This window comes from Peromyscus leucopus, chromosome 1 (assembly GCF_004664715.2).
Source record: "Peromyscus leucopus breed LL Stock chromosome 1, UCI_PerLeu_2.1, whole genome shotgun sequence".
NCBI classification, from domain to species: domain Eukaryota; kingdom Metazoa; phylum Chordata; class Mammalia; order Rodentia; family Cricetidae; genus Peromyscus; species Peromyscus leucopus.
This window is the reverse complement of record NC_051063.1, coordinates 140,776,721-140,800,937: the sequence shown is the minus strand read 5'-3', so window position 1 is coordinate 140,800,937 and position 24,217 is coordinate 140,776,721. Positions and strand designations below refer to the sequence as shown.

The window sequence follows — 24,217 nt, the reverse complement described above, 5'->3', positions numbered from 1 at the left end:
AACTTGTTAGTAAATGACTTGTCTTCACCAATGCTCAAAGGACCTCACGATGCTCCCATCCCGACCCTAATAGACCACCAGACAGAGAATAAATTCCCTTCGTACCGCCCCAACCCTAAGAAAGGGCACCCAAGGGTTTAAACCTATGAAACCTGTGCCACATGGGTGCGTTAGTGTGTGGAAGTCAGTCACTCAGATCTGCTGTGTCGTCGTCCGTCCGTCCCGTCCCCGTCCCCCCCCCCCCCCCCCCCCCCCCCCCCCCCCCCCCGCTTCTCCAAAAATGAGAGTGCCCTGTGGCCTGGGAGCTGTTCCAAGGACTCAGAGACTTCTTAATGACACTCAGGTGCTCAGTAAATCCTGGCCTTTTTTCTTCCCCGTGTCTTCCCCTCCTCCCTTCAGGCTGTGTTTCTTTTCTTTGTCAACCTTGCTGCTCCTGCACCTCCTCTGTTTCCACTCTGCCCCCTGCAGGCCTGTGGGTGGCTCCGAGGGGCTCTATCGGGGAAGATCGGGGACTCGCCTTTCCTGGAAGCAGCAGTTTTGAAATCAGATACAAGAGTTACCACCGATAGGGTAAATTGGGTGTGGGACAGACTTAGCATTCTACAGGCTGCTGTCGGGACAGGAGGTCTGTAACTGGAGAGGAGTGTAATTGGTGTGATTGATGGGTAAAGAGCAGGGCTCTGAACTCAGAAAGCCTTTAAATCAAATCCTGGCCCAACAACTAATTGTGACTAGGCAGATCACCCAACCATTAGGATTCCAAACTCCCCTCTAATAAATCTCAATTTCAATATAGCTATCTCATCAAGTCTGAGAAATTCTAAAGCCAGTGTCCAGCACCATCCAGCACCATCCAGCTCCCCTCCACCCCCCACCCCCACCCCCACCCCCGCTCCTGTGGTAGCCATTCACTAAGAAGGAGCTAATGACCATCTATCCTAGGTGGGAAGTTAGGAGGGATTGGGAAGAAAAAAAAAAGAAGAAAGTATTCAAGAGTAGGAAGAAATGGGGAAAGCCACTGCCTGGTCCAGAGAAGCCTACATACCTCAATAGCTACCAGGAGGAAGTCACCTTTGCCTTCGTCTGGATGCTTGCAATGGGATACTTGAGATGATTTGCTACATGGAATTATCATAAATTCTGTTGACGGATTCAGAAGGAAGGTTTTATGATATGCTTTGTAAGCAATTCGATTTCTGTAAAGGTCCCTGCTTTACTCGGGAGGCTGAACACTGCGGGCGAAAATACAGTTGGCAAGTGGAGCTAGGACTGGAGTGACCTACTAAATTAGGTTTCCACACCTGCCACTATGAAAGGGGGATGAAATGACAATGGTACAATAGAAAAACTCGCTTGGGTAAACAGAATAGCAAAAACTGTTTGCACTAACCCTAAAAGGCTGCCATTTTCTCAATACCATGTAGCAAAGTGAGTCCACTCCCTTGTTACATGATACGCATCTGGCACTGTGACAACAGAACACATTTTGCCACGGTCTGCATCCTGATAGGTGTGTGTACCTCAATTGCTTTTCAGCTTCTACCATTGTTGTTCCCTAAATGATGAGAAGGAGCAGTGAAGGGAAAGGAGAATGATGTCAGAGGGCCAGGGCTTATCACTGCTGGCATGGCTAGCAGAGCCAAGGAAGCTTTCTGTTGGCCGTCAAAGGGATTTGAACTCTTAACATTAGCCTTGGCCCTCCCTCTGGACTTGGGCTGGGTTGATAGCTTGATAGCACAACCAGCTTGGGTAGGAAGACATGGAGACATCACCATGGAGATCCACTGTGGTCCCTCAGGGCAGAGAAGAGTCAGATCTCTAGTTTCTTTGATTACATTGGTTGTTGGCTCTTTTTAAGAAGGATGCTCTCATTCCGACATTCCACATCCCATATTCTGGGTGTCTATCAATTATAACTTACCCCATTTAAATTGTTCTGCATCCTTCAAATATGCATGTTTCACTGCTAAGATTCCTCCCCTGAAATATGGCCTCTAGGTAGAACATGACAGATATGGAACAGTAGTTTGGTTATGTATGCAGAGTTATACATGGGCCCCACCAAACATGGATTTGCACTGAACGTTTAAAAAACCAAAAGCTAGTATGAGACTGTCATGCAACCAGGCATCCATTGTCTAATGTGTGAAAGCGAGTGTGTCTGGAAGTGGAAAATCTCCACGTCAGCAATCACACTGACCACGGCGCTGTTTCTTGGGAGACTTCAACCACATACCTTATTGCTGCTATGAATTATGAAGGCCAGAGAGAACAGGCTGCCTATTATAAACTCAGGAGGTTTTACATTCTTAAAGTAACATCTCTTTCACCATTGACCCATGCCCATAAACTAAGGCTCAGTTCACAACCTGATTAAATTAAGAAATCCAATATAACAACAGCATATTATAAATTGATGAGCCCTGTATAGTTTTAAATGGAGCTGTGATTGGTGACGTAGCAAAGCTCAAATACTAAAGACAACTGAATTATTCTCCGAGGCAAGCACTCCTGGGAGGGGGGCAGGTAATATCTTTGGACAGATAAAAGACACATCAAGCATCCAAAGCACTCCCTCCCCCCCCCAAGAGAGCTGGACAGCTGGACGGATGCACATTTTGTGGTGGGAGGTGGGGTGAGATATCACTTTAGACATCTCTGTCTGTAGTTGTTTCACTTTCTATAGCTTTTAATGATTGCAAAATGCTGCGAGTCATTTTCAACTTGCGGTTGGGCTGCGGGAACCACAGAACAGGAACTTCACTGGGGCAGAGGAGCGAGAGAGACAAAAGTTTCTTATGTGGCCTTGCTTGCTCTTTTAATCTGTTTGTATTGTCATCTTCAAAGGAACATTTGCTCCTTTTCTAAGCCTCTTTTCTTTTCTTCCTTTTACACTTGATTTTCCCACCCCACCCCCTACTACCTAGACTCTCTAGAGGGCACAGGACCCTCAGCACAGTAGATAAGCCCAGTTTTACCATGGGCCTTTTAGCTTGATAGATGCTTCTGGCACCTTGGTACAGGCAGTCATCTCATGAGTCTGGGGCTGTGTCCTCACTTTAAATCAAGAGTATTATGACCTGTCTAAAGGTTTGTAAATATTAAATATTGTTGGGAGATATTTGATTACACCATATAAAGACATGTCACTGTGACTGGTTTAATAAAAAAGGTAAACAGCCAATAGCTAGGCAGCAGATATAGGTGGGACTTCCTGACAGACAGAGTTCTGGAAGGAAGAAAGAGGGAGTCACCAGCCAGATGCAGAGGAAGCAGGACATGTAGGAGGAGAGACAAAAAGCCATAAGCCATGTGGCAGCCTGTAGACTAATAGAAATGGGTTCATTTAAGTTATAAGAGCTAGTTAGAAACAAACCTAAGCTAAGGCAGAGCTTTCATAATTAATAAGAAGTTGTTATTCAGGAGCTCACTGGCAGGGCAGAGAAAGACTCATTACACATGGCACCCCACACCGGGCACCATATATAGATGGATTTTCCTTTGGGCCACCAGCTCACAAAAAATGACACGGAGATTTATTATTAATTATGAAAGCTTGGCCTTAGCTTAGGCTTGTTCCTAACTAGTTCTTACAACTTAAATTAACCCATATCTTTTAATCTACCTTCTCTTAAGCAGGTTGGTTGCCTTTACTCTGTACTGCCCATCCTGCTTCTTCAACATCTGGCTGGAGACTCCATCTTCTTCTTCCCAGCATTCTCTCTCTGCCCAGACTTCCTACCTCTCTCTCCTGACTAGATATTGGGCATTCAGCATTTTATTACACCAATCACAGCAGTACATCTTCAAAGGGTACAAATATCCCACAACAGCAACTGACCTTGTTTTCCTTTCTGACTGGACCACTGGAATACTCAGCATGTCCCACTTCTAGCAATTCCTCGGAAATATTTATTTGTTCATTGTTCAGAGGAGCTATCTTTGGATGCACTTTTTTTTCTGAAGTCTGAGATGGAACAAGCAGATGTTTCCAGACTGGATTAGCAGGATGATAAGCAACCCTCCATGTTAACCAATCTTCCATTAATAAGCAATGCAGTCACTGACATATTGTCATAGCTAACACATGCTCGAATTCTACAACCAAGAACACAAGCAGTGGTGTCTATTGTGGCAAGCTAGTAAAATAAAAGATTGCCTGTTGTAACTCAGGAAAGGACAAAAACAGTCAAAACGGCACAAGACATACCCACCTAAAAACATTCAAGTTCAAAAATTTTTAAACCTGGGTTTATGGCCATAAGCCACGTGACTAGTCTGTGTCCCCTAATCAACAATACATTGAGCTCTATTATCGATACTATGAATAGAAGAAAAAGAGGAGGGAGGAGGAGGAAGAGGGAAAAAAACATGATGGCTTTTGTCTTCTAGGGTCCTGGAGCTTGGTTAGAAGGTGAAATGTTCGATCAAATGAGCAAGCAGAGTGTGTCTAAGGGAGGCAGCTCTGATGCAAAAGCCCAAAGAGGCTGGAAAGGCATGTCCTGAGTCAAGTTCAGGAGAATATGTGGAAAAATAACACTGAGAGAGTTAGCAGGAGAGAAATTTGAGTCAGCCCTACTTGCTGTGAAAAAGATCTTGAAGTACAAAGCCTAGGATGCTCACAGGCACAGCTAGCAGATAAAGAACAATTCATGGAATGAAGCCAGACCTGTCTAGAAATAGCTCCATAATGTTGACTCAAGAAATCAGAAATTTTAAATATATATACACAGGGAGAAATAATAATCACACTCATAACTAACAATATTAACAAATGTTGAATGCATGTCACCTGTGTGTCTTCGTGAACTATATAGGACATGTAATTTGTATAAGTTTTTATTTATCTAACCTCCAATTACTGGCTGGAATTTTGACCTACAAAGACAGTACAGATTCACTAATTAGTGATTACAAATTAGTACAGAAATTAATGGAGCCTTATTAAGTGTGTAATAACAATATTTCTAAGCAAGTTAGGCATACAATTACTTGCTTACTAATTGTTTAGGTACAGATTTAAAATGACTAATGCTGCCACATTTTGAGAAAATATGGGCCCAAAATATGAAATGAAATAATAAAAAATTTCAGCTTAAATTAAACTAATTTCTAGTATTTAGATTGGGCTAATTAGGCTTTCTCGGTGTTTCCAAATAGCTGAGCAAAGCAGCTAAAGGCAGGAAAGATTCATTCTGATTTACGAAGGTTCCAGTGCATTATGGTGGGGAGGGGAGGGCCTAATAGATCTGTTCACATCACAGAAACCTGGAAGCAAGGGCAGAGGGAGCCTACATTAGCTGGTGTTCACCTTTCTCCATTTTATTTCACTTGGCCGCTATGGGCTGGGTAAGTCCATCTTCAGGGAAATTCTCCCGGCCCCCTGTTACAGCCCAGCCCACATGCCTACTGTCCCCAACCAATCCCTCGCAGACACACCCAGAAGTGTGCTTTATTCGCCTCTTTTGCATTTCTCAATCTGATCAAACTGACAATATCAGGGAAATGAAAAGGGGGGAACTTTAGGGGGGAGGTAAACACAGAAGAGGGAGGGAGGAAGGTTAAAAATAACAATAAGTGTGTCTGAAAGTCATAAGGAATTATACTTTTAGCCATCCTTTCTTTTAAAAACCCATAATACATATAATTTTGTATATAAATAAGTAGTTTTAATAAACTTTTCTCATCAGGATGACAATGCTTCCTCCGAGAGTCAAACATCACCTAACAAAAACCCCAATACTAGACACAAGAATCCCTGTTTGAGTTGTCCGGGGCTGTTCTTAGGCTCCCAAACACACAGTCTATTGCTATAGCCCTTGTTTGCCCACCCCACCCCCCATTCCCAGAGGTGGAAATTAAGTCTGTATTGCTGAAGACACACATTTCACTTCAGACACTAGAGGCCCTTGAGTTGGAACTGATCTGAAGAACTCCTCCTTGAGGACCAGCTTTCATGGTAACAGAAGGTCCTACCAAGCTATGGTGCTCTGAACCACATAAACAACCAGCATGGAAAGATAATTGTGTGGGTGCAGTGGTGGCACACAGACCTCGGCAGTAACCAACAGCTCTCTAACTGGACTTAAGACCTGCTCAACAAGAGGAAGACTGTGCCTGGTGTGGGGGACCAGCCCCCACTTTTATGACTGGAGTACTATTGAGCAGGGAAATGTGGGAAATATTTAGATAGAGATATCTAGACAATGAGAGGAAAGACAGAAACACAGGGTAGCCTGGGGAGGGCCTGGGTCAAAACCTACCAGCCCAGGATTTTATTCAAAAAGGCTTTTTATAACAATACCAAGGGGTGAGGCAAAAGACCTTTCCCTTGCTAGATATAGCCAAGTGTAAATAGACCCTTCCAAACACCTGGTATCCAGGCCCATGGTCCAATCATCCTCTTATGCAGTTCTGCTGGGTAAAGCCACCAGGAAACCTCAGTGGGCTCCAACAGCCTGGTACAGGAAACCTAGCTGACTACTCAGTGCTGTTGAGGTCATGGTTATTGAAGGAGAACCTACAACCACTATTTTACTAAAGCAGCATACTTCTTAACAACAACCTATAAATACTTGTCCTTATACCACAGATAAGTGTAATCCTTACCCCTCATAAAGGGAACTTCTCTTTCTAACAGGGAGAGTACTACTATACAAAACCACAACCAATCAAAATTGAAAGTTGTAAAGCCCAGTTCCAGTGGATACATCTCTAAAGCATTCCCACACCAAAGGCTCAGGGAAATTTGATGAAGAGGGGGCAGGAATATTTTAAGAGTCAGAAGATCAGGGTTGCTTAGAGATTATGTCTCCTAATAATGTCAGAGGCTACACACATGAATACTTACAAACATGAATGCCTAAACATGAGCTGAACAAGGACAACACCAATAGACATGCCCAAGTAGATGAGGAAAAGCCCACAAGGCCTCAAACCTACAAAGAGCTATAGGCAACTAAAGAACACCTCAACTGGGAGAAGTAGGCTTCCCCAGGGAACAGCACACCAATTAACTGGTTATTCAATATCAAATGGTCAGCCCTGAAAACATACATAGGAGTAACATTATGCAGACTAGGTGGGTTACATTAGGGAATACATGTGTATATACATATACATAATCATATAATAATTAATTTAAAAAGAGGTCATGCATTTTAAAAAAGGAAAGAGAGGCATATGGGAGTATTTGTAGGAAGAAGGAGCAGGGAGAAATGTTGTAATTATATTATAATCTCAAAAATAAAAGTTATAAAAAAATAAGTTGAGAACACTAATCATCACATAGGCATTCAATTGTTTCCCTATCTGGAAACACCTAACTAAAGGGAAAAGTGTACATTCTATAAAGGTTATATTCTTTTTATAAAGCATATTTGCTTAATTTGAACTTATTGTTCTGATGCTTTTAAAATGAAGAACAGGAAGGGAATCCATATCTAATCAAACAGAAAATATACTTGAGATGATTTGGAGAGAAGAGAGTTCCTCAGCCAGTCCCTGCTGAATATAGCCTATTGGCATGTACATGCACACATGTGTACACACACTGAGAGAGAGAGAGAGAGAGAGAGAGAGAGAGAGAGAGAGACAGAGACAGAGACAGAGACAGAGACAGAGACAGAGACAGAGAGAGAGTTTGTTACCTGTCTTATTCCTGGCATATTTCAGTGAACTAACCCCTCTTTAATGAATGTTCAAAATGTGGTCCTCATTGAAAATCCCAGACTTATCTTTCAAACTGTGTATGCTTCATCCATACACATTCATTGCTGAAACATGCTCTGGAAACCACAAAATAAGAAAGGGATCCAGTTGCATGCTCATGCAGACCTATGCCAGGCCTCCGTTACATCTGTATCACCTTCAATGCCTCACTCATTATTTTAATCTCCCTTCTCCAATAATAACAACCTATTGCTCCTTTTGAGAGCTCCTCAAATCTCCTCAAATCTCAAGCCCTTACTGTTTTGCCTGAGCAGGCTGTTTTAGTATATTGCTGAAATGGGATTTTGTTAGTTGACAGGATAGTTCTCTAAGAGTTTGAACTGACGTCTGAGAACCAGCATTTGAAATGCTGATGGTGATGTTTGTCTGTTGACTGTTCGTAGTCCACACAACTGTGAAGTGCCTGGTTCAGCAAGGTGTGACCAGTGGGAGCTTGTGTCCTCTGCAGGCAAGAACGATGACAATGTAAAGTGAGAGAATAGAGGGCACCATTATCATCGCCATAAAAAGTATGAGTAGAAGTCAAAGGGAAGAAAATTAAACATGGAAAAAGTCAGGGGTCGGTGAGCAGTACGGAAAAAGCAAACAAGAATTTAAATTGCCAGGGTAAAGCAACTACAGACTGAGGATCAGAGCACTGGAGGAGAGAGTGGGAATTAACAAGATAGACAAATAAGTCAGAGGGAACGGCCTGAATATGTCAGCAGTGATGGTAATGGTCCCAATAAAATCAAAGTTCACACTGTGTGTGGGTGGCTGTAATATGTCAGGCAAGAAAATGGATTGTCCTTAGGGATCACACTTCCTTCAAGGTTTGGCTGTCATTGCCACTTGACGAAATGCTGTAATCCTCTAGTCAATAAAGCGATGTATAGACCACCCCAGTACCTTATCTGACTGTGTTATTCTCTAAGGCGGTGGAGACTCACCAGCTCTTCTAGAGGTAGAGGCACATTCTCATATTGCAAAGAAGGGTAAATATTACTAGGAACTATTTAAAAGACTCACTGTTTTGTTTTCACACACAATAGTTGAGCCCCAAGATAAAAGTCACAATTACGTCTGTGGTTTAAAGAGTAGTGTCTTTGGTTGGTCTTTGTTCCTGTTTCTCACAGACGTTGTTCCTTCTTATGGTTTCCCACACCAAGTCCTTGGTGTTCCACCTCTCCAACCACCTCACACATTTTTGTCACCCTCTGAGTTTGGAGGAAGAAAGCTAAATATAAATTATGAGATTCTGTCTCCTCCAACACCCAAAATAACCGCTGTCTCCTCCCTCCAAAATTCTCTCACTCCTCAACTAGCAAGAATCAACCCTTCTCATTTAAGAGTCTCCAGAGCAGTACAAACTCTGCAACCTTAAAATGGTTCAATCAAGAGCAAACGCTTCCATCTTTGTAAAAAGGTTGTGTTGATACCCCTTACCAAATTATATTTCTAGACTAACCATTCATTTCTGGACAGTCTATAGAAAATAAGGTTTTTCAAAACTTCATACATATATTTGGGGAGCACGAAGGTCCTTGTGCTGCACACAGATCACCAAGGAAAGCAAGAATATTAAGCATTTGGGATTGTCCTCTCACAGGAAAGATCATAAAACCTGTTTTTCCACCCCCAAAAAAACTGCTAATTGGAGATGGTTAATAGTCTGATGATCTGCATTATTTGTTGGGCCAGGCCATATTGAGCTCCCACACCTGGACCTGAGGTGGCCAGTAGTCTAAATGACCTTTGCATTATCTGTATAGCCCAAAGCTCCCTCAACCAAGGCCCAGGGTAGCTGATAGCACAAATGACCTCTGTGCTATCTTTATGGCCAAGACCATACCAGACCCTTTCTTAGGAGCTTAAACTAATACTAGTAGCTTATTTCTAACACTTATCTTCTTAGAAGAACTGACATATAATTTGAGTTGAATTTTGATATAACTATGCCTCCTAGCACACAAGGGATTGTACTATACCAAGGAGTTTTGTTTTGTTTTGTTTTCAAAATTGTACTGTGTTTAAGTATGCTGGCAATAAACTGCCTGACATCAGACTCCCAAAGTTTGATCCAGTCAGCCTAAATCAGGCTGAACTCAGTTTTCATTGTCACCTCTTTGCAGATTGTTTCCTTGCCTGCCATAGTGCCTGTAAGAACCCACACACATGATGTGATTCTTATCTATTGTTGTGTAACAACTCCCAACCTCAGTAATTTAAAATAACAAACGTATACTATATCAGAGTTTCTATGGGGATGATTCTGGCATCATCTGTGGATGTTCTGATGAGTGTCTCTGGTTCAGAATATTCCATGAGTTTTCAGGCAAGCTGCCTCAAGCGCTATATCATTGTTGATAACCTAGAGCCAAAGAATCTGCTTCAAAATTCTAAACCTGGTTGGTTGTACAGCATGATTCCTGGCTACATATACCTCCCCATGTTTTCCATATAAGATGGAGGAGAGGCATAACTTTATTACACAGTCTCAGAAATTATATTCCATCAGTTCTGCCATACTCTAATCATTGCAGTCACATCAATAGTTCATTTAATTTTCAAGGGAAAGGGGTGTGTTTGAGCGTCAGAATGGGATGCTGGAGACCAATCTGGAGATGATTATCTAATAAATAGGGGAGGTACACAATAAATGTCCAAGAAATACATGATCTGCTTAATGCATTTTGAGCATCCTGAATCTCAGTTTATCATCATCACCAAATCTAGGTTAGATGAGAGGTTTTCCAAGCATTACTTCTCCCAATATTTCTATGTCCCTTCCTTTATTCCCGTTTGGATACCAGTTGTAGATTGATGCTCTGCTGCTTCTCTGATCTTTCAGGCTCTTACCCCGATATCTGACTCCTGACTTGTTATTGATAATGAATAACTAGATAAATGCGTCAGTTGGACATTGCCACTGGGATATATAAGAAAAATAAGCTGAGAAATCCTCCATGAGATATATAAAAATCCTCCATGAGAAAGCCAGTAAGCAGAACACTTTCATGACCTAGCTTCAGTTCCTGCCTCTAAGATCCTGCCTTGAGTTCCTGCGTTGACTTCCCTTCATAAAGGACTGTAAGCTGGAATGTAAAATAAACCCCTCTCTCCCCATGTCACTTTTGGCCATGGCATTTTCCCATAGCAACAGAAACTCTGACGAAGACCCTTTGGTAGATACTATGAACTCTGCCTGGAGGCTCTGTCTGAACTTCAGAGAGTGTTACAACTGTTTGCTCAGATTTGGATTTCTCAGCTACCTGAGCTTATTCACATTCAAATACATAGTAAGAGCAATCTGTTCATGCTTCTCCCAATCTCTGTCTCTTCTTGTACATATACATTTCCCTTTCTCTACGCCCCCCTGCCACCACCACCACCCCCCCACCCCCGATTAAATTAAAGCTACCATGTCCTGGGGAATTTTCCCTGAGCTTAGAAAAGCCAACAGTCTCTGCTTGGTGTCCCTACCACTGAACTATAAAACGTGCTCACTCCAGCCAGTAAAGTGAAGGAAATTCAGAACTCATCTCCTTTCCATTCCTGGGATCAGGACAAATGTCACTGTTGTTAGAGATGGAGAGGGATCGATCCAGTTTCCTTTATCTCAACACAGCCAGGAACGGAAGTCTAAGCATATAGGCATTTGACCGAACCTCAACTGTGTCTATCTTGACATTGATTCTAGGTGACAAAAGGACATGACCCAATTTTTTAAAAGTCAAGTGGACTTCATTAGAAGAGAAGATATCTGAATTCATAGCTTAAATCTTCAGTACTCAGAGTACCATCTCTCAGGCTGTTTGATGAAGATATTTAGCCACATCAAGCATTTTCAGTAGTTTCACCCAATAATTACTATTATTATTATCAGTTTTGTGACACTGGATATCTTATTGCTTGTTCTAATGAGAGAGTCCAGCCTCCAAATTCTTGTCATGTTTTCAATACTTAGTCAGGGTCTGATGGACGTGAAATCACCTCCCATTAATTCCTTGAACTGATCCAATTCCAGACAGAAGTTAAACAGCCGCAGGTTGGAAAAACTTGCTGAAAGACAGACATCCTCCATTAGGAATAAGTCTTTATGGGTCTAGCACTTAAATTTTATAAGCCTTTGCCTTAGTACTGAAAAGTGTCTCTCTACAGTTGTAATAATGCTTAAGACTTCTTCCAAGGCTCATCACTCTCATTGTCTCCAATCCTTAAAATATCACACAGGCAAATTTCCACTTCCTGATGACAGCCAGCAAATTTTCTAGGTCACACGCAGTTGCTCTTTGAAATACACTGAGAACGTGATGGGTTCTTTTCCTTCAAGACACTTGGACAAGATCTCAATGTGGCTTTTATTATTATGGCCTTGGAAATGAAGTCACTAAGCAGCTTTGCCTCCCCAGGTGACTGGCAAGCAATCAAAGTTATGATTCATGGTCCAAAGCTCCCTGCTGCGTCTTTCCTTTCTGAGGGGAAAGATGCAAATATGTCAGCATCAAAGTCTCTATTCCTGTCCTTGGAAAAGTCATCGTTTGCACCCAAACTGTCATAGACTGATGGCGTTCTTGTCCTTCCCAGATCAAACATCATATCTCTTGTCATTTAATAGGGCCTCAATATGTCTACAGCCATCTGCAGCATGAACAAAATCAGTCATGGCAATGTCCCTTTCCCCTGAGCTCTGTTTACTATTCATCCATGGATTTCAGGAGAGTAATCATTCAACTTTGGGGGTGATCATTTTCCCCCTGCTTATTTTATATGCTTTATAATCCGAACAAAAGTGATTTCAAACATGACTCTCAAGACCCTCAAACTGTTTTAGTTATTTTGACACACACAGGAAACCTAGTACACTTATAAAAAGAACAAAAGCAAACAATATTAGTAAATAAATGAGCAGAGCATATATGGCACATGAGCATGCTGTCCTTGAACAAGCTGAATTCCTGCACATTTGAGTTGGAATAGCACCTGCACTCAGGACTGTGTAAAGAGATTTCATATTTTGAATATATCTGAGCCCAAACAGATTCTCATTAACTTAATCAATGGATATGGTAATGACAATGTTGATGATAAATTTCATGCTTGAAAGTCAACGCACCCCAGCCCTAATTTTATTGGAGTTTTTGTAGCATTTTATTATGAAAATTCTTAAGCATACAGCATTTATAAGACCATTAACCTATATATTTACCACCTATATTCTATCATATGTTTCATTACGTACCAATTCTGCCCGCTATCCCTCTGTTTAATTTTTGACACATCTCAAAGTAAACAGAAGGTATCATTGCACATCATCCATCATACCATTAACTAGAATTCAGGTTTATTTTCTGTTCATATATATGATACATAGTTCCAAATGTAAATAAGTTCACTGTTTAATTGATAAACACAGGTGTAGTGCCAAACTGATATGACATTGTCTTTATCCTCCAAAACTGCATCATCTATTTCTCTTGTCAGTATCCGTGTACACACACACACACACACACACACACACACACACACACACACACAGAGAGAGAGAGAGAGAGAGTCACACTCACAATTCACAATGTCTCGATCTCATTTCTGATATATATTTTTCCCACCACAGTTCAGTTTTTCTATTCTAGAACTTCAGATAAATAGGACAACACCTTTATATGCTTTTATGTAAGGCTGACTTTTTTCTTTCCTCATTGTGTTCTTTTTTTTTTTTTTTTTGCTGGATATTCTATTGTATGAATATATCACAGTTGGTTTGTCTGTTCTATTGATATACACTTGACTTTTCGCGCTGGGAGATGGTGAGTAAAGTTGCTAAAAAACATTTTTGGATTAGCCTTTTCCACAGAATGGTATGTTCTTTCATTGGATTTTAAGGTCATAGGAACTGATTGTTTTCCCTTCTTTGTCCCACAGCCTCAAACCTACTTTGTACTTTTGAACTGTTAAGTAGAAACTCTTACACAATGCAGTGGTTTGAATGAGAATGTCCCCATAGGCTAATACACTTGAATTCTCAGTCCTAACTTGGTGAAACTGTCTGGAAAGAATTAAGATCACTGGTGACTGGCTTTGAGCTTTCAAAGACCACAACATTCCCAATTACCCACCCTCTCTCTCCCTCCTCAGCTACTGCTCTACGGTCATGCCAGCCTGCCTGCTGGCCATGCTTCTCACAATGATGATCATGTACTCTACTACCCTCTGGAATTATGAGCCCCAAATTGAATGCTTTCTTTTATAAGTTGCCTTGGTCATGGTGTCTTTGTTAGGGTTTTTATTGCTGCAAGAAAACACCATGACCAAAAAGCAAGTTGGAGAGAAAAGAGTTTAATTGGTTTACACTTCCACAGCATTGTTCATCATTAAAAGAAGTCAGGACAGGAACTCAAACAGGGCAGGAACCTGGAGACAGGAGCTGACGCAGAGGCCATGGAGGGGTGCTGCTTACTGGCTTGCTTCCCACAGCTTGCTCAGCCTGCTTTCTTATAGAACCCAGGACCACCAGCCCAGAGGCAGCACCTCTCACTATGGGCAGGGCCTTCTCCCACTGATCACTAAGAAAATGCCCTCCAGCTGGATCAGACATTTTCTCAATTAAGACTCCTTCCTATGTGATGATGACTCTAGCTTTTGTCAAGTTGACATAAAACCAGCCAGTATACATGGTATCTCTTCACAGCAATAAAAAGAGCAACTCATGCTGGGCGGTGGTGGCACATGCCTTTATTCCCAGCACTCAGGAGGCAGAGCCAGGCAGATCTTTGTGAGTTCGAGGCCAGCCTGGTCTACAGAGCAAGATCCAGGAAAGGCACCAAAACTACACAGAGAAATCCTGTCTCGAAAAACAAAAACAAAAAAGCAACACACCCACAAACACACACACATTTATATTCTAGGACTAATTTCACTAAATGAACAAAAAGAAAGGCAATCCATTGTTTTGTTCCCATATTGATGGTTAACAACAGACATTTCTCCTGTACACCACCTCATCCCCTGTAATTTTATTAAAAGATTGCAGTCATATTCCTGGAATGAACTGAGATTAAAGACTTTCTTTTCAGTTACTGTTTTAAGCAAGGTGCTCTCTTTACCATTCTTAGGTAATAGGTTTTGTCTAAACATCCACAGAGGCAAAATGTTCGCAATTTAAGACCATTGAAGCCTAGGTAGTGTTATAAAAACTTAACAGAGTGCCAATCTCAGATACACTGTCCTCCAGGCCCTCCATTTTGTATTATGTTTTTAAAATCCATTTCCTTAAAGTGCTGAGATGGGTCCTTTGAACCAGAAAGCTGTCTGGCTGCCATCCATCTAGGACTGGAGTAGGGGCTCCATGGCTTCACCCTAACTTTGCTGCTTTGGAAAGCCTCTCTCAATGAGTTATAAAGGTTTCCCATTTCCAGAGGCATCGTGAGCAAAGAGATCTGATTCCTATTGGAACATCATGGCAATTAATGGAAGGGAATTTTAGGCTATTATCTTAATTAAAATAAATAAACTAGATTCTATGTTGTCTTCTCTTTTGAGTTTTCTCACAATTCTTGAACTGTTAGTGTTTTGCATCAATTCCTCCAGTAGTTACAAGAGTTGCTTCTATGAACTATCTAAGAGGAAAAAAAAAAAAAATCCAAGGTCTGCAGCCAGCAGCACATATCACTGTTAGTCTGATTAAAAAAAAATAAAAAATAAAAAGTCTGTAAGTCTTTTCACATGGACATGCTGACAGTGTGAGCTCCCTGAGTACCTCGGGGGAGGGGGTAAAAGCTCATGAAGGATGCACCACTAATGAGCAAATGATAAACCATCTCTGCCTAGAGCCTCCCAGCATCCTGTAAATGCAAAGATGTCTTCAGGCTATGTAGCCACAAAGTTACTGCATTTCCTCCTAAATGAGATGTGATTATGGCTGCTGGCTTCAGGCCTCTCTAATGGGTGAGGCCACAGCTGCCTCTCACCGAAAAACATTGTTGACTTTGCACTGGAAAATTCTTTCTTCTCTACAGTTCTTGAAAAATCTTCAGTCCAGAGTCCAGTGTTCTCCCTTTTGCACTTATTCTCAAGACCATAAGATTTCTTTCTTCTAGTCATCCACGTGTTTGAAGTCCAGTATCACTTCTACTGAGTGAACATTTAGTACACATACTCCAGGACAGATGTTTTCATTGCTTTTTCTTGTGGTTTTAACAAAATGCCAGAGGAAAGCAACTTGAGCAGGAAGGGGTTTATTGGGTCCCACAGTATGACGGTACTGTCCACCACGGCAGTGAAGGTATGGCAGCCAGAGCATGAGGCAGCTGGTCACCTCATGTCTGCAGTAAGGAAGAGGAAACTTGAATGATGATGAATGATGTTCAGCTCACTTTTGTCCTTCTCATTCAGTCCATGAATTCTGTCCATGAGAATATGCAACATGTTGAGTATTCCCAACCTAATGAACCCAAACTGGAGTTAAATTCATATGCTGATGACCTCAACTTTGGTCCTCTTACCTATTGAGCCATCTGCCCAACCTCTTCACCTCTGTAAATTTCTTAAGATCTCTTGATGCATTGGTCACAATTAAGAAAGAGACACTGGTAGTTGCTATTAATTACCTGCCAGTCTTGACTTGAATGCCACTTTTCCCCTTGCTGCAACACTTCATGTTCAATGATCTCAGGCAGGATGACACCATCTGCTTGGTCCTCCTGTTTCCCTGGGCTCTTCCTGTCTAGAAGCATGTCTATGTCTCTGGCATTTCTTGCTGTCCATGCCCTCAACACCTTTGAAGAACACTGACCACACATCTGGGAGAAACTGCAACTGTCTGATTTGCTCTGTCACTTTTTAAAAGTATGATTACATTTGAAAATCTAATCTTACCCTGAAAAAAAAAAATGTCACAGGAAAGGTACAAGTGAGGAGACCTCATTGTCACATTAGATTAAGGGCTCCGTGACATCCATCTGATACTGCTGGTGATGGCCCCCTTCATCACACTACAGACCCTCACATTTTCCTTGAAGACCTTCGGAGCTTGTCTGAGAGTTTTGTCACGTGTGTGGGGAGACACAGAGCTCGTGGGTGGTCCTGTCCTCTGCTGTGCCCTCTGACAGTCTCTCAAGCTCCTGATTCGGGAACCTGGCTCTTTCTATAGGCAATACCCTTCTCCAAACAGGAAGGGACAAGTGAAACCACCAGCCCTAACAAACAGGGCTTGGTTTGTACCTGCCCAGGCCAGAGCAGGACGAACAAACACCCCGGCTTCCGGTGATTTGCTAAGTCATGCCTCACCCTCTTACAGCAAGCTTTACAAAGTGGAAGTGCGGTTTCTGGGAAAAAGAACCTATTGTTATCATGAAAACTCCACGAGGAACATTTGAAAATAGGGAGACGCACTGGGGGAGCAGCGACTCTAGCTTCCCCAGGCCTTTCAGACATGCCAGGCCAGCATTGCCGGTTTTACAGACTGTGCTCTTTCCTGAATTAAAGGACTATCATCCAAAGTGTCCTCATTCATGGGATGAATTCTAAGGTATATGAACAATGGCCTAAAAATAGAGAGACCTTGCTATTTTTCCTCTTCAACCATGCAGCCTCGCCACAGGCAGTTCTTCCTTATAAATACCCAGATTTTAAGGAGGAAACATGCCTGCTCGGATCTTGCTGCATAAATCCGAACTCTTTACCTTTGGTTGACCTTGGGAAGGAATAAAAAAAAAAAAAGAAAGAAAATGCTATGTGCTTTATTTTCTTATTTTCTAGCCCTTTTAAAAAGAGCTAAAGAAAATTCCTTTTAGGAGAGACACTAGAGGACACAAATGGCCCTGTGTGTTGCAGGTATAGGCATGAGTAAGTAAGGAAGACGTAGGGTGAGGCTGACTTTCTCCTGCATCCATGCCTCATAGCCTGACAGGCGTGGGGAAAGGACTCCTAGACACAGAAGCAGCTGAGGTGTGCTCCTGAGAATCCCACGAACACTGAAGGCGTTTTCCCTGGTGCTAGCTACAGATGGACATTTCCTGTTTCAACTTTCAAACGGAGACTAGGAAGGCTCACATAGACTACCCTCAGTGACTAGATCCTAAAAACAGATGGATATTAGCATATTAATGAGGTGAACTCAGTTTCAACAAGAGAGATAAATCCAGAGATCGTTATCAATGCACTCTTTTATTGAACACTGTAAATGATCAAATCAATACCATTGTGTTCAAGTGTATTTCATTGAAAGGTGTTGCTCTTAGGAATGGATCCTGTGCCGTGGCACTTGTCACTCTGAGTTAAAAATATTAGTGAAGACGGATTGACTTCTAATGAAACATGCATTTTAACATGTACAATATAATGGATGTGCATATTTTTCAAGCCAGAGAACTGAGACCAAACATGTAGACTTTACTCTTCATCGTTCCCAAGTGCCCCTGGGCATGCTCTCCCAAGCTTCCTCCTCCGTTAACATGCATTTTCTAGAGCTTGGGTAAATGAAATAGCTTTCTGAAGATCTGGTTTCTTGCACTGTGGATGATTATTTTGAGTCATTCGAATGGCCCTTTGCACTAGTATGCTCAGAACTGTTGCACAATATTTCATCTGTTTGAAGAGACCATGATGGGCCTGGTGTCCCACATTTCAGTTCTTTCCAATTTGTGATAATTACAAATTTCAATGGTATTTTCCAGGACCAGGACATAGGTACCCCCCCCCATAAATGAACAGGAAGGCAATGGCTGGGGTTGGACCCTATATCACAAGTACATGCGATTTTGAATGTAATCAATGAACTTTTTCCAAACTGTCTGTACCAATTTATATTCCTAATAACAGGTATGATTGCCCCAGCTTCTCCATGTGGCATTGTGCATGCTGTTGATTTTAAAATTTCAATTTCTAACCATTTGGTGCCAGGACATAAAGATATATATATATATATATATATATATATATATATATATATATATATATGTTCTTATCTTGTTAAACTTGGTTCTTGTAGCTCTGGTAGACTGGGATTTTAAACAGACCACCAGGCCATCCAGGAAGAGGAGCAGCCTTTCTCCTTTTCTTTGAAGTGGCGTCAGTTTTTCCCTGACGCATTGCAGCACACCCTGAGCTCGAGGAATAAAGGACATCGTGTTCTCTTTAATATAAACAAATAGATCAGTGGTCAGAAGACACGCAAGAAGATGGAGCCACAGAGTTCTTTCATTTTCCTCAGGCTTCAGGAAATGGCATTTAGTCTTTTACTATTAAACATGATCCTTACTACAGCATCCCAGGATGAGGAAGTCCCTTCTAGTCCCAGTTTACTGAGTTTCATGGAGCAAGCGGTGAGGTGGCCCTTTGTCACATAACTTTTGTGCGTCTACTATGATTATTACAAACTTTTTGTTTCTCAGTTGGTTAGCATGACTCACTAGGTTCATCAACTTTGGAGTGATAAACTAGGCCCAAGATCCCACTTGCTTGACTATATTATTCTTATAAATTGTTAGGTTCAGTTCATCGGCATTGTGCTTAGAATTTTTGCATCGTTCTTCATGAGTTCCTGGACTCCCCCTGCCTTACTTTATCTCTATGGTAACACTAGCTGTGAAGAATGAATTGTTGGCACAAGTATATTAGTTCCCATTTTTATGTAACAAGCAATTGGCTAAGTCCCTTGCTCCGAATACTAAAGGGTACAAGTGATACATTGGCTGTGTTTCTTCTGGAGACTTGGAGAAGTCCTTTTCTAAGCTAATTTTGCTGTTCATTTGGAGATCGGGATCCTTATTCCCTTGCTAGCCAAGTGTCACACTCATCTCCTAGAGTGTCTCCACATGGCCTGTTACTTTCTGCCTCCCATCATTAAGACAGTCACTAGAACCTATTTGTGCCTAAGTTCCTGACCATTCCTTGGGTCACCTGAAGAGAAAACTTTCATTTTTTAAAAAATTCATTTTATTCATTTATTTTACATCCTGACCAAAGTTTCCCCTCCCTCCTCTCTTCCCATTCCCTCTCCCCACCTCCTCTCTGCCTCTCTTCCCAGAATCCACTCCTCCTCTGTTTCTGTTCAGAAAGAGGCAAGCCTCATGTGGGTGTCAATGAAGCATGGCGTATCAAGTTAAGATAGGACTAAGCTCCTCAGATTAGGCCTGGCCTACCCAAGACAGGCTGTCTGTCAACTCACCTGTGGACTTAATCATATTCATTCATAGTTACATCAAGATTAGAATGTGCCCGAGTACCTGGGAGAAGGTGTGTCTACACCATGTGCTAGAAAATTCTGGAGTCAGGTTAGAATGCTGCTGGCTACAGAGCTTGCACATCCTTGGGTCTTACTCGTATTACATCTTCGACTGCCTTAAGTGCATGTTAGCATTCATCTGTGGTCATTTGGGCTGCTGAGGATTTTTTTTTTCTTTTTGAGAAATTTGTCAATTTATTTAATAAATTTAGTCATGTAAATCACCCCTTGCTCCTTGAGTGAGCTTTATTAATCTCTTCTTCCAAGGAATTATCTAACTAATACTCCCTGTTGAATTTATTGAAGGGGTTGGCTATAAAGGTCCCCTGATGCTCTGAAAACTGCAGACTCCTTAGATTATCACCATTCTTCTCATCTTTGAAATTTACCTTTTTCTGTATCAGATTGACTAATATGGTAATATTCTATAGCCTTCATTTCCTCCAACAAATAAGATGTTAGCGTTCATGCCACCAAAACCAATACCACGTGGTAGATTCTTACACATTACCAATTCAAGTTGCCAACTTGAAAGGCAGTCCCGATCCCCCTGAACCATAGCTTCTATGTGCTGACATTAAGGAAATCCTTCCCAGAAACTTTTGCATCAGTGATGCTGTTCTACCATTAATCATAGCAGGTTCTGTAGCCCTAACTAACCAGCCTTGATCGTTCTGTAAAGCAGAGAAAAGTTTCACTTCCACAGATTCGTGATCCAACATGTAATATGAACAGCCCTAGTAGATCTTTGCTTTCCTCCGAAATTTCACAATCCAGGCATCTATTGTCTGATTTCCTCTCAGCATTCCTGCCTTCCAAGCTCCTGTAACAGCTAACAGCCCATTAAGCTCTGAGCATGTGATGCCTTTTCCAGCTCAAAGTTCCAAATGCTTCCAGGTTCTTCCCCCCAAACTACATAGTCGTGTCCAACACAGCAAGACCCTACCTATTCTTGCTACCAATTTATGTCCTAGTGTGTTTTCTGTAGCTATGATAGATACCAGACCCAAAAGCAACTTAGGGAGAAAATAGATACCACTGTACAAAACTGCTTACTGGCTTCATCCCTCTGGCTTGCTCAGATAACTTTCTTAGATAACCCAGGCCCACCTGCCTATGGATGGCACCACCCACAGTAGTCTGAGCCCTGCTCTATCAATTAGCAATTAATTAATGCCTCACCGACATGACCATAGACCAATGCAGGCATTTCTTTAGTTGAGGTTCCTTCTTCCCAGGAAACTCTAGGTTTGCATCAAGGTGACAGCTGATGTCAACTCTAACAAAGATATTGGTTTCATTTGTTTTCTCTACTGTCTTTGTTCTTGCCTTCTAGCCTACTAGTTTATATTCTCATCTTCACAATTTGCTTTTTTCTGTTTAACTTAGATTAAATTTGCTCTTTTAGTTTCCTAAATTCCTTTTATTTATTCTTTGACAGTTTAATACATAGACATGCTAAGTTTAGAGCACTTTCGTCTCTCTTTACCTTCTCTTATGTCCTCTCTGGCTGAAATTCTTCTTCCCAAGAAGTGCCTTCAACTTAACATCCTTTGCTTGTTTTGACTGAGTCTAAATAGAGCTTTCTGCATGGGCATAGAGAAGGGTCTTCTTTTCTTTATTCCACTTCATATTCTTTTTTTTAATTGATCTGTTTGGGCCATTTACAGTCAATATGACTACTGACATTATAAGTTTAAATCTATCACCTTGCTATTTATTTCCTATTTTGTACTCTTTGAGTTTTGTCGTTATTTTGTTCATCCTTTTGATAGCACCTTTGGGATTATTTGTATATTTTGCCATTTTGTCTGCCTCTCCATGGCTTACCAGCCATGCTAATTTTTTTGTTGTTTTATGCATTCTTTAGGATTTGACTCCAGTTTATCATCAACTGTCAAAATATACATCACTTTATATGTGGCTTAAATAAGGACCTCGTGGTAAGGCTATGCTTCTGCTTCTCACTTCTTGGGTCTTGTGTGCTTGTTCTGTATTATACTTAGTAATAAAACTGAGCAGGAGCAAGAAAGAGATGTGGAGGAAATAAATGAAAGAGGGAATAAGGAAAAGAGAACAGAGGAAAGAGAGAAAGAGTGGGAGGAAGAGAGACACTACTGTAATTTCTTATTCACAAAATCAGCAACCCAAGAAGCTCTGAAAAGCATGATTTCCATGAGACTGTTTACTACTGTAATAGCTAATCCTAGCTAATTGCTGGCAAAGCATGGAGTAAGATGTGGCCTTAATTTGATCTTTTATGTATAATCCTTCACTATTTTACTACAAAAGAACAGTGTCAAAAACCCAACAAAGCAGAAAGTTCTCCTTGTGACATTGCTGCAAAACTGACATGTAAAATACAGATTTTGGAGTCTTGCTGACATTCCTTAATACCTAAGAGTGACTCACTGTGCCTGAGCTGTTTATGGGGGGTGGATATGACACATACTAAAAGCTCATCTTTGTCTGGGAGCCTTAAATTTTTCATGCAGAACTCCAGCTGTTCAGGGAATGTCAGTGGAGGGAAAAAAATCTTAACTTCATTGTTGACTACCATCTTTGTGAACGACAAGTTGGATACTGGGCAGAGGTTTATAAGGATATTCATTCCCAGTGAACTCTTGCCTTAGTTACTATTTTCTCTTGCTGTAAAGAGACACATGACGAAGGCAGCTCTTATAAAAGAAAGCATTCAAATGGGGGCTCGCTTACAGTTTCAGAGGTTTAGTTTATTGTCACCATGGTGGGGAAGATAGTGTCCGAGAGTATGGCAGCAAACAGGCATGTTCCTGGAGAAGTAGCTGTGGTTTTAGGAAGCCAGCTCCACACTTCCTCTAACAAGGCCATAGCTACCCCAGCAAAGCAACACTGCTAATTATTCTAATCCTTCTTAAAAAGTGCCACTCCCTGATGATTAAACATTCAAATATGTGAGCCTATGGGGCTATTCTTATGCAAACCACCACAGCTCTCCTCAACGCTGAGTCAATTTCATGTGAAGTCACAGGTGTTATCACAATATGTTTGCCAGAGGATTAAATGTATCCTTTGTGACCACAAGTGAGAAGATTCTTGGAATCTCATGCCTGGTTTGCGAGACACTTACTTTTCTCTGTAATTCAGTCCCCTCTGCTGCTTTTGCACTGTATCCTTTCCTGTGATAAACTACAGCCAAGGATGTGAATGCATCCCAAGTCCTTTCTAGCAAGGCAGCAGATCCAGATGTGTTCTTGACGTAAAAGTGGATGAGACTGATGACAGGGGGTTACAGTTTGCTGGGACGACTGTGTAGCACATGCTGGGTGGCACCAAATCACTTCTGTGAAAGCTCAACATTTCTCAATTTAAAATTAAAAAGTTAGTTGGAAATTTTGAACAGAATATTGCAGAAAGATGTCTACAAATGCACAGCTAATCAGTTATACATCATTTGCAAATGTATGGAGTGAGGCTTTCATTAGCTACCATTCCTTTCCAGGTTGGAAAAACTGTACCTTGTGATAAGACGACAATGAAGATTTCAGTAGAAAACGGGAATGTTAACGGTTTTAGGTACTGTTCTTTAAGTCTTCATGCCCAGCACCCTATGGGTTCACAAATTCTAACAACTTCAGAAGTAAGTTCTGCTACTCTTCCTTTTCTGTTAAAAGTCGACTGAGAATTGAAGAGTTAGGCACTAGGGCCACATCAAGAATTCACAATATTGGGGACCACATGAATCCATCTATCTTATCTGATGCCCCAGCCCTCATCACAAGACCTCAGAAGCAGTTCCTGGACATTCAGCACATCTATGTGTCTGCATTAGCCCTGTGTCCATCACATGGAGCTGCTCCGGTAATTTTCATTATTTGGTGTCTTGGTTTAATTGTAGAGCTACATGTAATTATTCGAATCCCTCGGCCAGTGCTTCTGGTTGTCAGTGGAAATAAATGTCCCCTCAGGCTCCCTTCCTCAGCTTTGTTCCTTTCCCTAGAATCCCCAGCATATGTTGACACCTTTCCATGTAAGCAGTTTATGATATCTTAAATGCTTTCCTGGGTAGAGATAAAAATAAAACTCTGTTAATTCCACTGTATGACAAAAGGGACTTAGAAGAGGGGAAACAGATTGTGGCAGTCTGGATGGATCGGATAACAAGACCAGACTCACACATATGTAAGAAGTCAGTTTGACACCAAATGTATTGCACATGGCAGGGAACTTCATATCTGAAAAAGCTATGCTTGGAAGTTGACTTGTATGTATAGAAAATATACCAAAAGACAGATGGGGGAA

The 24,217-nt window shown here is 41.4% G+C and overlaps 1 protein-coding gene across 1 annotated transcript in view; it reads right to left on the bottom strand.

Annotated features, from left to right (window-relative positions):
- The window catches only part of Mctp2 (multiple C2 and transmembrane domain containing 2), a 279,955-nt gene that overhangs the window by 241,935 nt on the left and 13,803 nt on the right, over positions 1-24,217 (bottom strand). The window lies entirely within an intron of this gene.